This window comes from Vombatus ursinus, unplaced genomic scaffold, assembly GCF_900497805.2.
Source record: "Vombatus ursinus unplaced genomic scaffold, bare-nosed wombat genome assembly UNPS02014810.1, whole genome shotgun sequence".
Lineage (NCBI taxonomy): Eukaryota > Metazoa > Chordata > Mammalia > Diprotodontia > Vombatidae > Vombatus > Vombatus ursinus.
This window is the reverse complement of record NW_020954588.1, coordinates 25,036,726-25,051,309: the sequence shown is the minus strand read 5'-3', so window position 1 is coordinate 25,051,309 and position 14,584 is coordinate 25,036,726. Positions and strand designations below refer to the sequence as shown.

The following is a 14,584-nucleotide window of genomic DNA, read 5'->3' as shown; positions in this document are numbered from 1 at the left end:
AAAAGAGCTGCTATTATATATATATATATATATATATATATACATATTATATATATATATATAAATATTTACACATGAATCCTTTTCCCTTTTTTATGATCTCTTTGGGATACCTAGTAGTGGTGAGGTAGGATTGCTGGATCAAAGGGTACGTACAGTATGCCCTTTGAGCATAGTTCCAAATTGCTCTCCAAAATGGTCGGATCAGTTTACAACTCTACCAACAGTGCATTAGTGTTCCAGTTTTCCCACATCTTCTCCAACACATCTGCATTGTTTTATTTGGTAAATATTTGATATAGGCTTATATAATAGAATGTAAGCCCCTTGAGCATGGGTATAATATGCATAAGGAGCTTAATAAATGATTTTTGATTGAGTAATTCTATGTTTTAAAAGTTCTTAGCAGACTAAAACATAAGATTTAAAGGGAGAATGTCACAATTTATACTTGTGTTCGTATACTCAGCTTTTAAGCAAAAGTAAGGGAAATTGTGGCTAGATAACTGCCCTTCTAAAAAAAAAATCTGGGAATTTCAATGGACCCAAAGCTTAATAGGAGTTAACAATGAAATATAGCAACCAAAAGATAATACAGTATATATGAACAAAAATTCATCTGATCTTGTACTGCATTAACTTCCAGGAAGAAAGTATTGATTATCCTTCTTTATCTACTCAGGTAGGTTAACATAGGGAGTATTGTGTTCAAATATAGGTATTTTACTATAGCAAAACTAATTGTTAAAGAAATTTTCCTTATTTTGAGTTAACTTTTTAGGAATGGTCTTTCCACATTAGATTGTGAGCTCCTTCAGTGCAGGGATGTTTTATGTCTTTTCTTTTCTTAGTCCATAGCAGACACTTAATACATATATATTGACTCTGACTGTGACATTAAAGATATTGATCATGTCATCCCTAAATGTTCTCTTCTCTAGGCATCTCAAATTCCTTCAAAATATACTCAGATAGCCTGGTTTACAGTTCCCTTACACTTATGTTTCTCTTTCTTTAGATGTGCTTCTCATGAGATATGTCCCATAGTTCCAGCCTGCTGAGAACATTCTAGAACTCAGATACCCCTTCCAGCTTTGTGTCACCAGCAGATTAGATCTATTTGCCTTTTATGTTTTCATCCAAGTCATTGCTAACAAAAAAAAAAAAACAAAAAACTATTGAGTAGAGAATGTGTAGTTTTGAATATGGCAGTGTGCAGTTATGTAAGGTTTTTGTAGCAAGGGTCACAAAGATTGGTATGATAGTTATGAGTAGACTGGATTGTAAAAGGATATAAAGGGCTTTTTCCTGCTATATATTTTGAAAATATTCAACAAAACAATTGGAATTAATATAGTATCAAATGAGATAACATGCATAGTGCTTTGAAAACTGTAAATCACTATATAAATGCTATTATTATTTTTGTTATTATTACAGCATTTCAATAACCTAGATATGAGGTAGCATGACTTTTTACCTGTAAAAACAAAAAAAAAAAATCAAAAAAAAACCCCATTTGATTCTAAGCTACTTGAAGACAGAGACTATCTTTTGCCTCTTTTTGTATCCCTAGTGCTTAGCATAGTGGCTGGCACATAGTAGGCACTTAATAAATGTTTCTTGATTAATCCACTGATTGATTAAAAGGGGACAATGTTGCAGGAAAACAATTCTTTATAGACCAGCCTTTCACTAACTCTAAAACATCAACCTATAACCTTATGAATCTGCCACTAGGAGATCAATGGTGTAGGATTCATGGGTTACAGGTGCAGTAAGCTGAGCAACTAAGAACAACAAGGACTTTTTCCTACATGTTCTTGTCAATTTTCATTAATTAAAAAAAATCTTATTTAGAGAACACACAAATTAATTACCTTTAATTTTCCGTATATGAAATGTGGAGGATGCAAGTTAGATTGTTGTTTTCTAACCCCAAGTAAAATGGAGTGCCTTGTCACCAAACTTAACTGTTTGAACTTCACTTCTCTAAAGATGAGCTTCTCTTCCTCCCACCAATGGGCTGACCCGTGCCATTTTCACAGCTTCTGATGCCATCTGTTTCAGCTTGTCCTCAGCTATGATTTAGAATGAAGGTTTAATTACTTCTTTAATGACTTTCTGTCACTCAGTCTTAGAATTAAATGCCCTCAAACAGCTTGTTTCTTTTGGCATAAGCTATCTTCTTTGGAGTTCCTAGTATTCTTTAGATTTCTTCCCCTTTCTCTTTTTGAATGGATTTGATCCAATTTTTAAGAGATTCTTCCCCACCCCCTATCCCAGCTATTGCTAATCTACTTAATCAGGGCTCCTCTTTTAAGAAAATGATTCAACCTGGCTTTTTTTAAAGAGAGGATCCTCAGTTAGTCAACAACAAGAATTTATGAAGCACCTACTATGTGCCAATACCGTACTAAATGCTAGGGATACAAAGAAAGGTAAAAATTAGATCTAGTTTTTATGGAGTTCACAGTCTAATGGTGGAGGCAGCAATAAAACAATTATATGCAAGTAACATTGGAGGGAATCTCAGAGAGGAGCACAAAGGTTAAGGAGGACTGGGTAAAGCTTCTTGCAAAAGGTGGAATTTTATCTAGGACTTAAAGAAAGCAGGGAAAACTGGAGGCAGAGATGAGGAGGAGAGCTCCAGGTATGGAGGAGAGCGATTGAAATTACCCGGGGTCCCAGAGATAGAGTGTTTTGTGCAAGGAACCGCATAAAAGCCAGTGCTGCTAGATTTTACAATCTACAATGGGGAATAAGGTATATGCAACCTAGAGATGTAAGAGGGGGTCAGATTATGAAAAGATTTTTTCTTTTTGTATATTTTGAAAAGGGAACTACATTATTAAAAGCCTCCCCCTCCCTTTATGTTTTGAAACTACCCAATAAGACAAAACACATTTGTTGAACCCATGCTTTGCTTTGATAGCAAACATCTCACTCCTAGAGCAGCCATGTGGCTTTCAGTAAGACCTTTCATTGTAGCACAAGAATATTGGCAATGATTTGCAATTCCCCATCAGCTAGCTCTTGAATATCATTTTTATTTATTAAATTAATCATTTGACCTAAATAGATGATCGTGGGTGAGGAACAACTCTGTTCTTAACTTGACTATGGAGACTTTGTGAGAGTTGTTGTTGCACCCCCTTCCCCAAAAAGAGCCACAAAGCATTTATATTTATTCATAGGTCTGCCGAGAAGATGAATTATTTGTAAATTTCTTTGTAGAATAAAAATGGCCAAAATTGCTATTGAGTTTTTAGGTGGTAAATATAGTGTCTTTTTCATGTACTAAATTTTTTATGGATAGATGTCATACTTTGTAAAAGACAATAATTGGATACCAGCTTGCTCTGTCTACAGTTTTCTTTGTGCTCAAGCATGTTGACTGCTTGCCATTATGCTTCTAATTTTAAAATTGCAAAAGGGATGAAGCAGATGGCAATATTTCAGGGTGCTTTACCTCAAGGATGGTATTCTTGAGAAAGGATCTGTGTTGCACAAAGTTCATATCCATAATCTAATTCCTTTGATATCATTTGATCAGTCGAGGCTTTCTGTACTCTCCTCTATAGTTTTAAAGTCATTTGAATTTATTTAGTTTTAATGTTAGTAACTAAAATCTTCCTCTAATATTTCATTATGATGCAGTGATAACCCTGTATTCTTGAAGGTTATGCTAATAGAGCATGAGATCTAGGAGATTCTATCAAATTGGAAAGACTTTAGGGGTTGGCCTGGTATAGTCTACTGTTTGTCACCCAAGTACCAGCCTTTCTAAGTTTGGGAAAATTTATCAGCATTGTCATCAGAGTGATTTTTTTTTTAACTTCAGCAACTCTTCAGTACAGTTAAGTAAATTGTTAAGGAATTAAGATATTCATTGAAGGGCAATCATAAGATTACAGGACTGATGTGAGGATTAAATGAGATAATGTAAGTAAATTGCTTTGCAAACTTTGTTCCTGTTGTTTTAGGGGTGAAAGGACCTTAGAGGTCATGTAGTTTAATTTCGTCATTTTACACATGTCAGTACTGAGGCTCAGAGAGGTTAATCACTTGTTCAAGATCATAGCTTATAAGTATACTAATAACCGTAGCTAACGCTTACATAGCACTTACTAGCACAAGTTTTGTATGACTACACATGTATAACTGATATCGATTTGTTTGCCTTCTCAATGAGGGTGGGTGGGAAGGGAGAAAATTTGGAATCCAAAGTTTTAAAAACAAATGTTAAAAAATTGTTTTCACATACAATGGGAAATAAGATATACAGGAAATGGGGTATAGAAAACTATGCTGCCCTACAGGAAAATAGAAGAGGAAGGGGATAAGAGAAGTGGGGGGCAAGATAGAAGGAAGGGCAGATTAGGGGAAAGGGTATTTAGAATGCATGCTGTCTTGGGGTTGAGAGGGATGAAATGGGAAGAAAATTTGGAACTCAAAATCTTGTGGAAGTGAATGCTGAAAACTAAAAATAAATAAATTAATGAATCTTAAAAAAACAAAACACAGAATTTCAATTGTGATTTTGAAATGAGCAAATCTTGTTATATCTATACACTGTCTACCCTCACCACCATTCAGGTATTTGTTCATTCACTCATTCCATCAACACTTCTTATAGTCTGCTAACTCTGTGATAATTCCTGCAGTCACTATCACTTTATATCCCAGTTTCTGACTAGAACCTTTACCAAGCTACTGTAGACAGAATCGTGGTGTTTATTTCATCTCCCATACATTCCTTAGTAGGAAATAAGCTTCTTGAGGGCAGGTACTACCCTTCCTCCACCAAGCCATATAAAAAATGCTTAATAAATGTTTGTTGAATTGAATCAATTCTTTGTGATGCTAAACATTTGTTCTGTTTCCTAAAGCACCAGTTTTAAAAGGGCCTTGAGGTAGGCATTAACCAACATTTAAACATTCCCTTACTGGAGAATAGGGAACATCCATGCACAGATAGATGTTGACTGTGGGCCTAGTGTTGGACATGTACCTTTATTTTCCCCGAATATTTTTATTACCTCTCTAGTTCCTCTTTTTTTTCTCTCTCTCCCTGAAAAATTCCATGTCTTCCTGACAGCCCTATTTTCTGCCACAGCTGCCTAGAATGTATTATTGGTGACATTTTGTATGCAATGACTGAAGAGAGTGTGCAGGGCTTGGTCTGCAGTCACTTTTCATGCCAATGCTTTATTTTCTAGGTTTAATCTCTGGAATGCGTTCTTTCTAACAAACCTTGGATTTCACTGTACTTCATTTGGCCTCTCTTCTCTTCAAGCCACTTCAAAACTATCCACTCTCATTAGTACTCTTAACATCTCTGTGGCTTGGGTAAGTAGTAGAATGTCCATTATACTTACCAGGGAAAAGCAAACAATACTCAAAGGCTACTGCTATTTGTGCTAGGATTGGAAATTTCCATTGTACTGTCAAAAATGTGCTAGATTTTTAGTTAAGAGAACCTGAGTTTTACTGTAGCCCTTGGACAAATCACCTGACCTTTCAGGGTTCAGTTTCTTTCTCTGTAAAGTGAGGGTGTTATATATGGTGACATCTAAGATTCTTATTGACTCCAAATCTATAATTGTGTTTATAGGTAGAGGAGTTTTCTTCCTCTGCCTTTCTCAAGACCCATCAACTTTCCAGGTGCAGAGGAATATTTGGTTTCACTAAAGTAACAGGGTCTCATCATCCTCAGGTTACAATATGTCCACAGAGTTGGCTTTGTAGTCTATTTCCTTCCTCCCAGGTGTGGTTCAGGGCACACTGTTTATCAGGGATGGGGAACCTGTGGCCTCCACATTCTAGGTCCTTGGCTATGACCTTTTAACTGATTCCAGGTTTTACAGAACAAATTCTTTTATTAAGTGGGTTTGTTCTGTGAAGTTTGGATTCAAAGGGCCGTACTTGAGGACCTAGAAGGTCGCATGTGGCCTTGAGGCCACAGGGTCCCCACCCTTGATTTAGATGGTAAGGAAAAGGCAAAGGCAAACAACTAGTGTTGTTCTTGTTAATGTCATTAGTCACTCTTCTCCTTTCACCAGAAATGGTATCTCATTTGGGCTTCATGGAATGTGGTGTCTTGCAAATAATAGGACCCTAATGAAGACTTTTTGGAAAGAGGGAGGGAGTGGAAAAAGGAAGGCCATAGAGGGTGGGTAAAGGAGGAAGGAGAGATCTGAGTGGAGGATAGAGACAGGGGCAGGAAGGGGAGAGGGATAAGGAAAAAGGGGAAGAATGAATATATTTAAATGGCCTTCAGATTTCTTCATAAATCAAAAACACTGAGATATGACTTCTCTCCACACCTTCAGTAGATTCTCTAAAAGACCACTCATTTATCCGAGGTTCAGGGTCAGAGTCTTGAATTCTCAATGCACGTAACGGGGTATAGAAGAATTGGGGCGAGTTCTATATCTTCCAGCTCTAGGACTGAGATTCCCCATCTGTTGGAGTAGGAAAGGGCAGTTTCTCAAGTTGTTTCATTCCCTAAACTGTCACTTGACTTTTCTTCCAGTTCCCAGAAGCTAAATCCACTGCTCCATCTTATAAATCCTGCTCAGGAGGCCATGACATCGTTTCCTTCCTTATTGCTCATAAATTATGAGTGTTTGGGAATCTGGCACATAGGATTCAGTTAACACACACACACACATACATAGATTTATACACAAATGAATGTACACACACCTAGCCACAAACTTGAAGTTGAACCAGATATAGTTGTAATTATTATCTTTCAGTATAATACAACAGATCTGACATCCCTACAAATTGAAGTCCACTTTCAATTTATTTGACTTCTATCAAATGGAAACTGATTCTGAGAAATTTTTAAAGATTCTTTTAAATTGAGAGAGAGAGAGAGAGAGGAGGGAGGAAGGGAGGCAAGGAGGTGGGGAACAAAGGCTAAAAGGCAAAGGGCTATATGGGGGGAGAAAGAGACACCATATGGAAAAGCTCCATCATTTGTGGGCATGTTATAGAGTTGACTAGCTCGTTCAACCTGATTTCTCATTTTTGGTGTCTGCTTAATGTTAAGGTCATGAGTCTGGATCCTGTCATCAGGAATTCTGATTTTGCTTATACTTTGTACAGACAATGTGCAGCCTTGAATTTGAATCATAGGAGCATGGCTTCTGAGCTGGAAGGGACTTAGGAAGTCTTCAAGTCTAATCCTACAACTTAATAGATGTAGAAACTGAGGCCCAGAAAGCCTAGTTTAAGACCAAACAGGTTGGAAGTTGAGATTTGAACTTAAGTCCTCCCCTTCAGAACCAATGTTCTAATACAGGAAGAACTTCTCACAGTTACAAATTCCTTGGCTTTGACCAACTCACCAGATCTCCCTAATTCCCATTTAAAAAAAAAATCTATAAAATGCGAATAACAAAAGGTGGTCTAACTAAATGAGATACAGTTTGTACCGTGTTTTTCAAACTTTAAAACACTTTTAAAATGTGTTAAAATTATTAAACCACGATTTAGGAAATGTCCTTAATCCCTCTGAAAGATAAGCTTCATATATATCAAAATGTAGACAAAGGGTTAAGGTTAAATCAAAATGTGCAAAACTTGCTATAGTTAATGTAGTGTTTTGAAATGTTACTACTTTACATCTTTTGATCACGATGAACTATAATCTACTTATATCCTCTTAGCATTAGCGGCAAAGGAAACATTTACAAGGTAAGTTACTAACATCTCTAATCCATGATTTTACATTTAAATTTCCACTTATTTTCACTGATATCTTAACTATGAGTAAATGCTTTGAAAAACTCATCTATTAGCATTGACTTAAAATGTATATTCCATTTCCAGCAGTTTTGTAACTCTTAGAGTTAATAAAACTGTAATGAATCTGTGATATTATCTATGTGGATGTTTTCCTAAATGATGCATGTTGCATATCATTCAGCCTGTCCGACCAATGCCATTCTTATGCATGTTCAGTCATTTATCAGTCATGTCTAAGTCTATGTGACTTCATTTGGGGTTTTCTTGGCAAAGAAACTGGAGTGGTTTCTTATTTCCTTCTCCAGCTCATTTTATAGATGAGGAAACTGAGGCAAACAGGGTTTAGTGACTTGTCCAGGGTCATTTAGCTAATAAATGCCTGAGGCCAGATTTGAACTGGGGAAGATAAATCTTCCTGCCTGTAGGCCTGGTCCTCTGTCCACTGCACCACCTAGCTCCCATAAATTCACCAGTAGTGTTCACCCAATGCCCTTATAATAAATGTTTCAAGGATGCCAATGAAGCACTCAAGTTATCCACTTGATGTCTTACTCTGGCTCCTTAAGGGCAAGTGCTGTCTTTGGCTCCTTTTTGTATCCCCAGTGCTCAGCAGATGCTTGGCATACAGTAGGCACTTAATAAATGCTTCTCAATTGATTGCTATCTGATCAGTCCATCTTTCTTTTTGATCTTACCTTTCTTTGATGATATTCTTTATCTTGTTTTATAGTTCCTTGTTTGTAAGACATAGTAGCCTGTTTACGTTGTAAATTACATTTACATTCTGATCACCAGAATGACTCTTCCTTTTGATTCATGGAGAAAATAGATTAAGTTGTAAATCTTCCAATTAATAAGACTTTTAGAATGAGAATGGTAGACAATGTGTTAAGGTGGACAAAGGGAAAAAAAGGATGTGAAAGTGGCGAGGTATGAGCATGAGTTGGTTAGAGTCCAAGAATGTTCAAGAACCCTTCCAGGGTTCACTATGGCGAATTGGTCTGTTCCAAGATAGCCTTGAGATTCTTGTTGCTTTGCAAGGAGCTAGTTGAGAAAGAGCGAATACCTCAGGTCAGTTGTCATTTCCTTTGTAAATATTTGTAAATATAGTTGGTGAATTCTGCTATATATTTCTATATGTATATGTATATATGTGTGTACGCTTATATTTGTAAACACACATTCAAAAATTCACACATAAATCCATATATATGGATATATACACATTATATACACATGTATATATACATATATGTATATATGTGTTTGTGTATGTGTGCATATGCATATATAAATAACATGTTTTGCCTACTGTACACACAAAAGCCTATATAGGAGTAGAAAGGAAGTGATGCTGTACAAGAGACACATGTGGTATCTTAAATCAAATGCTGTATTTGGAGTAAAGAAAGACCTGATTTTGAATCCCACTCCTGACTTTTGCTAGTTATTTGACAAAAAACAAGTCACTTAAAATTTTCTGAACCTCTGTTGTATCATCTGTAAAATGGGTATAATAACACCTGTGCATAGACTTCTTCACTCATTCAACAAGCATTTACTAAGTAGCTACATGGAACAGTGGATAGAGCTCTGGACTTAGAGTCAAGAAGGCATGAGTTTGCATCTTTCATCAAACACTTCTTTCCTGTGTGACCCTGTGCAAGTCGTTTAACCTCCACCTCCCAAAGTTTCTTTATCTATAAAATGGGGGTAATGCTAGTATCTAATTCATGAGTTTGTTGTAAGGAACAAATGGGATAATATTTTTAAATGCTTTGTAAATTATAAAGTGTTATATGGATTCTAGTGCTGATGATGAATTGTCTAATATATAGCAAGTACTATGCTAGGCACTAGGGATACATTTTTCAAAAAAAGTTCCCTTAAGGAGATTACTTGGGGAGTGGGTGGATGATCCAAACAATGCATACAAAGATAAGTACATTAAAAATATATACAAATGAATTGATGGATATTCACAAATGGATATGGGAGAGGGTGTCAAAAAAGGGGTAATGTGGAAGGTGGAATTTGAACAGAGCCTTGAGGAAAGTTTAAGAGTCCAACCCCCTCATTTTGCATTTGAGGAAACTGAGACCCAAAGAGATTAATGATTAGTATTAAACAAGTCAGATAGTGAATTGAAACTCTTTTTCTCTTGCTTGCCGAAGAGTGACATTGTCTAGGTAAACAAGATAGAATACTTTCAAAAGAGTTTTTTTTGGGGGGGGAGGAGGAGGAAGGGAGATACAATGAAACCAGTTTTATTAACATTTTGTCCAAAACTCCTTATTAAAATTGAGAACTCAGGAATTTCCATACACAGATAGGCTCTCTGTAGAACCCAGGGCAACATACCTCTTTGAGGGTTTTGGCAAAGTTGTGTGGGCCCAAGGAGAAAGTCAACTAACAAAATGTCCTGTCATTAAATAATTGGGAAAAGACTGGCATTTTAGGAATGGACAATTCCAACCCGCACATCTGATATTCACTGTTCATATATTCACAACTGGCAAATGCCTAGTTTTAAATAACACATTTGTGTGTGACCTTTGAAGAAAATTATCAATGTCTTTGTTTAGAGCACATAAGGCATGGATTTTGCCAAGCTTTCCCCACTAAATGGAGTCTATGACTCCCATATCATTACCATGTTGTCAGAGAATGGCACGTCATTAAGATAACGTGACCTTTAGAAGAGTCTTCCAACCTTTTGCTAGGTCTTTGGTAGCATGAATTTGTACTTTAATTCCTAGAGCTTTTTGATAAGTTGGAAATAAAAGTAATTGAATGCTACATTTATTATTTCTCTTCAGCTATACATTATGAGGTAGACTTTTTTTTTTTACCTTTGAAAATGGCAAAAGTATCAGGGGGAAGTTAATATATTTGTCCAAGCCATGAATTATCTTTGTGCCCAGCTTGAAAAGGTTTTGCCAGCATTAAAGTCAAATTAGCAAGTTTGCTGTCCCAAAGGTGGGATGAAAGTAGGGGAAGAATTGGTTACAAAGAGAGAATGAAACCCATTCTTTTTATGCTAAAATGATTGTAATATTTAAGTGCTAGCTTTGGCATCAGAGAACTTTCATTCAAATTCAGGTTCTGCTATTTATCTTGTGACTTCATACAAGTCTCAACCTCTCTGAGCCTCAGTTTTCTCATCTGTAAAATGAAATGACATGGGAGGTACCTTCTAACCTTTTACTTACTTATTGATTGCTTTTTGGTGAGGCAATTTGGGTTAAGTGACTTGCCCAGGATCACACAGCTAGTAAGTGTTATATGTCTGAGACTAGATTTGAACTCAGGTCCTCCTGACTCCAAGGCCAAGAGCTCTATCCACTGCGCCACCTAGCTGCCCCCTTCTAATCTTTTATTTATGGTCCTATATGCTTCTAGGCTACCTTTGTAACGAAACAAAGAAGTCTCAAAGCCTTTATTTATTTTTTTTTTGGTTAATTGTAATAGAGAGAATGCATTTACAAATAAATTTGCTATGTGGTGATGTTTGGGCATATCCATCACATCTCAATGTCTTACAAAGTAATTTCATAGAACCAGAGGATCATAGATCCTCTAATAACTGAGTAGGGGAGTGGGGATAGCTTGGGAATTCATTACTCACAGTCAAGTCTTTCATTTAAATAACCCAGATTTTATTCTCAGCACCTGTTGCCACATACTATTTCCTTTTTACATAAGAAGAAAAGCAGCTCTGGTGATTTTTAGCCATATTTTGTTATGAAACAGTTCTGCTTTTTACTCTGTGTGTGATCTTGGATAAATGACTTGTCCTCTTTGAAGCCTCAGTTTCCTCACTGCTAAAATGAGGGGGTCAGATTAAATCACTGTCTACTTTAGGATCTGTGTTCTTATTAGCCCATGGTGTCAGTGCCCTCCAAATTGCAGCAGTCTGGTTCGAAGCTCTGATCTCCTCACTCACCTTCTGCCTCTAAGCCCCAGTCACTGGAAGTGTTTAACCTGGTCTTGGATGACCAAGTCACTAATATGGTAGGAGGAAGGGTGGGGGAGGTATATTAGCTAGCTTTCCATTTCCCCTAGCCCAGTGCATTGAACACATTAAGTGCTTAATCAATGTCCATTCACTTCTAAGGTTGGATGGAAGGCTGAATGAGTTGGAGATTTCTAAGGTTCCTCCCAGCCCTACTAGTCTACGATCATTTGACTAAATAATTGTAGTCAAACGTGTGAAATTAACTGAGGACACTTTGTGATGGTATTGTCAGATACTGCTCCATCTCTTTGAAGTTTTGTGAAGGAAAACTTGGCTGGTATTTTGAGCAGACCACCTTATTCATGACCTGAGATAATTGGGGGCTAGTTGAACATTTGAAGAGAGATCACAGAGGGAAAAAAAAGGAGGCGGTGTGCCACCATCCTCGGTTTTATGTTCAGCATTGGCTGCCTTTGTCCACTGCCATCAGAGAAGCTAGGTGTGACTTTAAACAGTCTTCCTTTCTTTTCCTACGGGCAAGATATTATTCTTTTAAAAATAACTGCCTATTTTATACAGCTTTCTTCCTCTAACCCACATCCATTAGAAAGTACAGAAAACAAGGGGATAAATTCCAAAGATGGCAGAGGTTGAGTGGTGCATGTAGCTTTGTGTTCATTATCATCTTTTCAGAAGTGTCTGGAGGTCTCCACTCCAGGCTTCAATTTATGTATCAAATGATGCTGTCCATTCAAAATTCCAAGCTTCTCATCCACAGAAGTCATTCAACAAGTATTGATCAAGCCTTTATTCTGTGTCAAGTACTGTGCTAAGTTCTAAGGATACCAAGAAAGGCAAAAACAATTCCTTTTCTCAAGAAGCTTGCATTCTAATGGGAGAGACTTCATGCAAACCACGAGGTTACACACACATACATATATACACACATGTATACACACATGGTATATGTAATATACACATGTGTGTATTTATATATACGTGTGTGTGCATGCCAGAGCTTGCACAAACAAACACACAGACATTAAGGAGAGTCCTCTAGCTATCAGGGATAGCCAGTACAAAGCCATGAAGTAGGAAGATGGAGCATCATATGTAAGTTACAGCAAAAATCCTAGTATCACTGGATCATAAACTATGTGGAGGAAAGTAAAACGTATGAAGACTAGAAAGGCAGGAAGTGATTATGTTATAAAGAGCTTTAAAAGCTGAGTGGAATAAAAAAAATCAGATGATAGAGATCCCCTGAAGTTTATTAATGGCATTCTTGGACCTGTGCTTTAAGAAAATCATGTTGTCAGCTGAGTAGAGGGTGGGCTAGAATGAGGAGAGATTTAAGGTGGGGGATACCAACCAGCTTCTTTCCTGTAACTCAGAGTAAAATAGAAAATTATAGGGCTTCTCACAGCCCCAAATTAAACAGCCTCTCAGTGGAACTTCTTACACCTCAGATGGACCCAATAAAGCTGGACAACTCCCTGTAGCTCCCTGACTTCCTTCCCTCCACTTAGCCTGTTGACAATTTATAACCTCTGCACCATCTGGGGAACAAGCTGTTGGCCGCCAAGTAGACTCATTAACATTCCCCTCTAGGAACTCTTGCTGCTTAATTAGCCTGTCTGTAGGATCCAGGAGGTGGAAGCCTTAGGTGGCTGAGTACCAAATCCTGGGTTCCCTTGTCTTCTGAAGTCAAGGTCATCCAGGATGCTGCCAAAACCTGATATGAAACAGGGCTCACAGTTCCTGGTTGTTGAAGAAAACTCAAAGGCTTCAGGTATAGTAGAGCTTGTCCAAGTTAAGCACGTGGCAGAAGATGAGAGCGATGCACTCTTAGGAGTAACTGCTGGGTTGTGCGGCATCCCTCTAACCCCCTAGGCCATCAGGCCTTGTCTGCAATCCAACCTTCTTGTCATAGCTAGTCAATATCATTTGTAGTACACCATCTAAGCCCAATACCGAACTCACTACATACACAATAATTAAATGTATCAGATTAATTAAATCCTCCAAGAGCATATTGTGCAAAGTATTAGCATTCCAGACATATTGATTTTGGGAGCACTTTTTCAACTAGAAAATCAGAGAAGCACTATGGTGAGAGATAGTTCATCAATTTAGAGTCAAGGATATCATTGAGTGAATGGCCTCAAACTCTTGGTAAGCTTATAGGAATTGATAGGGAGTCCTCTTACAAAGGATGGCAACCAGGTGTTTTCTGAAGGAAAGAATAAGGGGTAATAAGGGTCACATAAAGCATGTGATCACTGAGCTAGATATATAAATGGAAGTCATGATTAAAACTTATTAACCGTTAAATGAAATGCCAATTGTAGTTGTCCATTCATGTCTCCTAGATGACTTTAAGAATCAAATATAAGGCAGGCAGCAGAAGACAGTGAACAGAATTCTGGACTTGTAGTCATGGTGAACTGGGTTCAGTTACTGCCTTTAAGCTATATGAATCTAGGCAAGTCACTTAATTCCCTGAGTCTCAGTTTCCTCTACTGTAAAACAGAGCTAATAATATTTAGAACACCTACCTATCCCAGAGTTTTTGTGAGGCTGAAATGAGCCAGTGTTTGAAAAGCAGTCTATAACTTTAAAGTGCTGTGACATTGTTACTACTCATATTTGCATCTGTGTTTCAAATGATAAAGTCTTGATGGTAAATATGATGCAACTATAATATGGAGAAGTTGAGATTTCATTGGAATAGAGAGAAAATGTCTTCCACAAATGCAGATTGGTAACTGCTCTGCAAATTATAGCTGGACAAAATTGGCTGAGGGCACTGGACAAGTAAGGTGAGCAGCCAGTATGGGTTAGAGGCAAGACTTGAACATGCTC

The 14,584-nt window shown here is 37.3% G+C and overlaps 1 protein-coding gene across 3 annotated transcripts in view; it reads left to right on the top strand.

Annotated features, from left to right (window-relative positions):
• NAALADL2 (N-acetylated alpha-linked acidic dipeptidase like 2) overlaps positions 1-14,584 on the top strand; it is a 1,445,704-nt gene that overhangs the window by 623,697 nt on the left and 807,423 nt on the right. The window contains exon 2 of one of the 3 annotated variants that reach the window (XM_027875746.1): positions 5,223-5,352. The exons of the other annotated variants lie outside the window; for them this stretch is intronic. The gene's annotated coding sequence lies outside the window, so the exon portion shown is untranslated. The remainder of the gene's footprint in view (positions 1-5,222; positions 5,353-14,584) is intronic. 3 annotated transcript variants of the gene reach the window in all.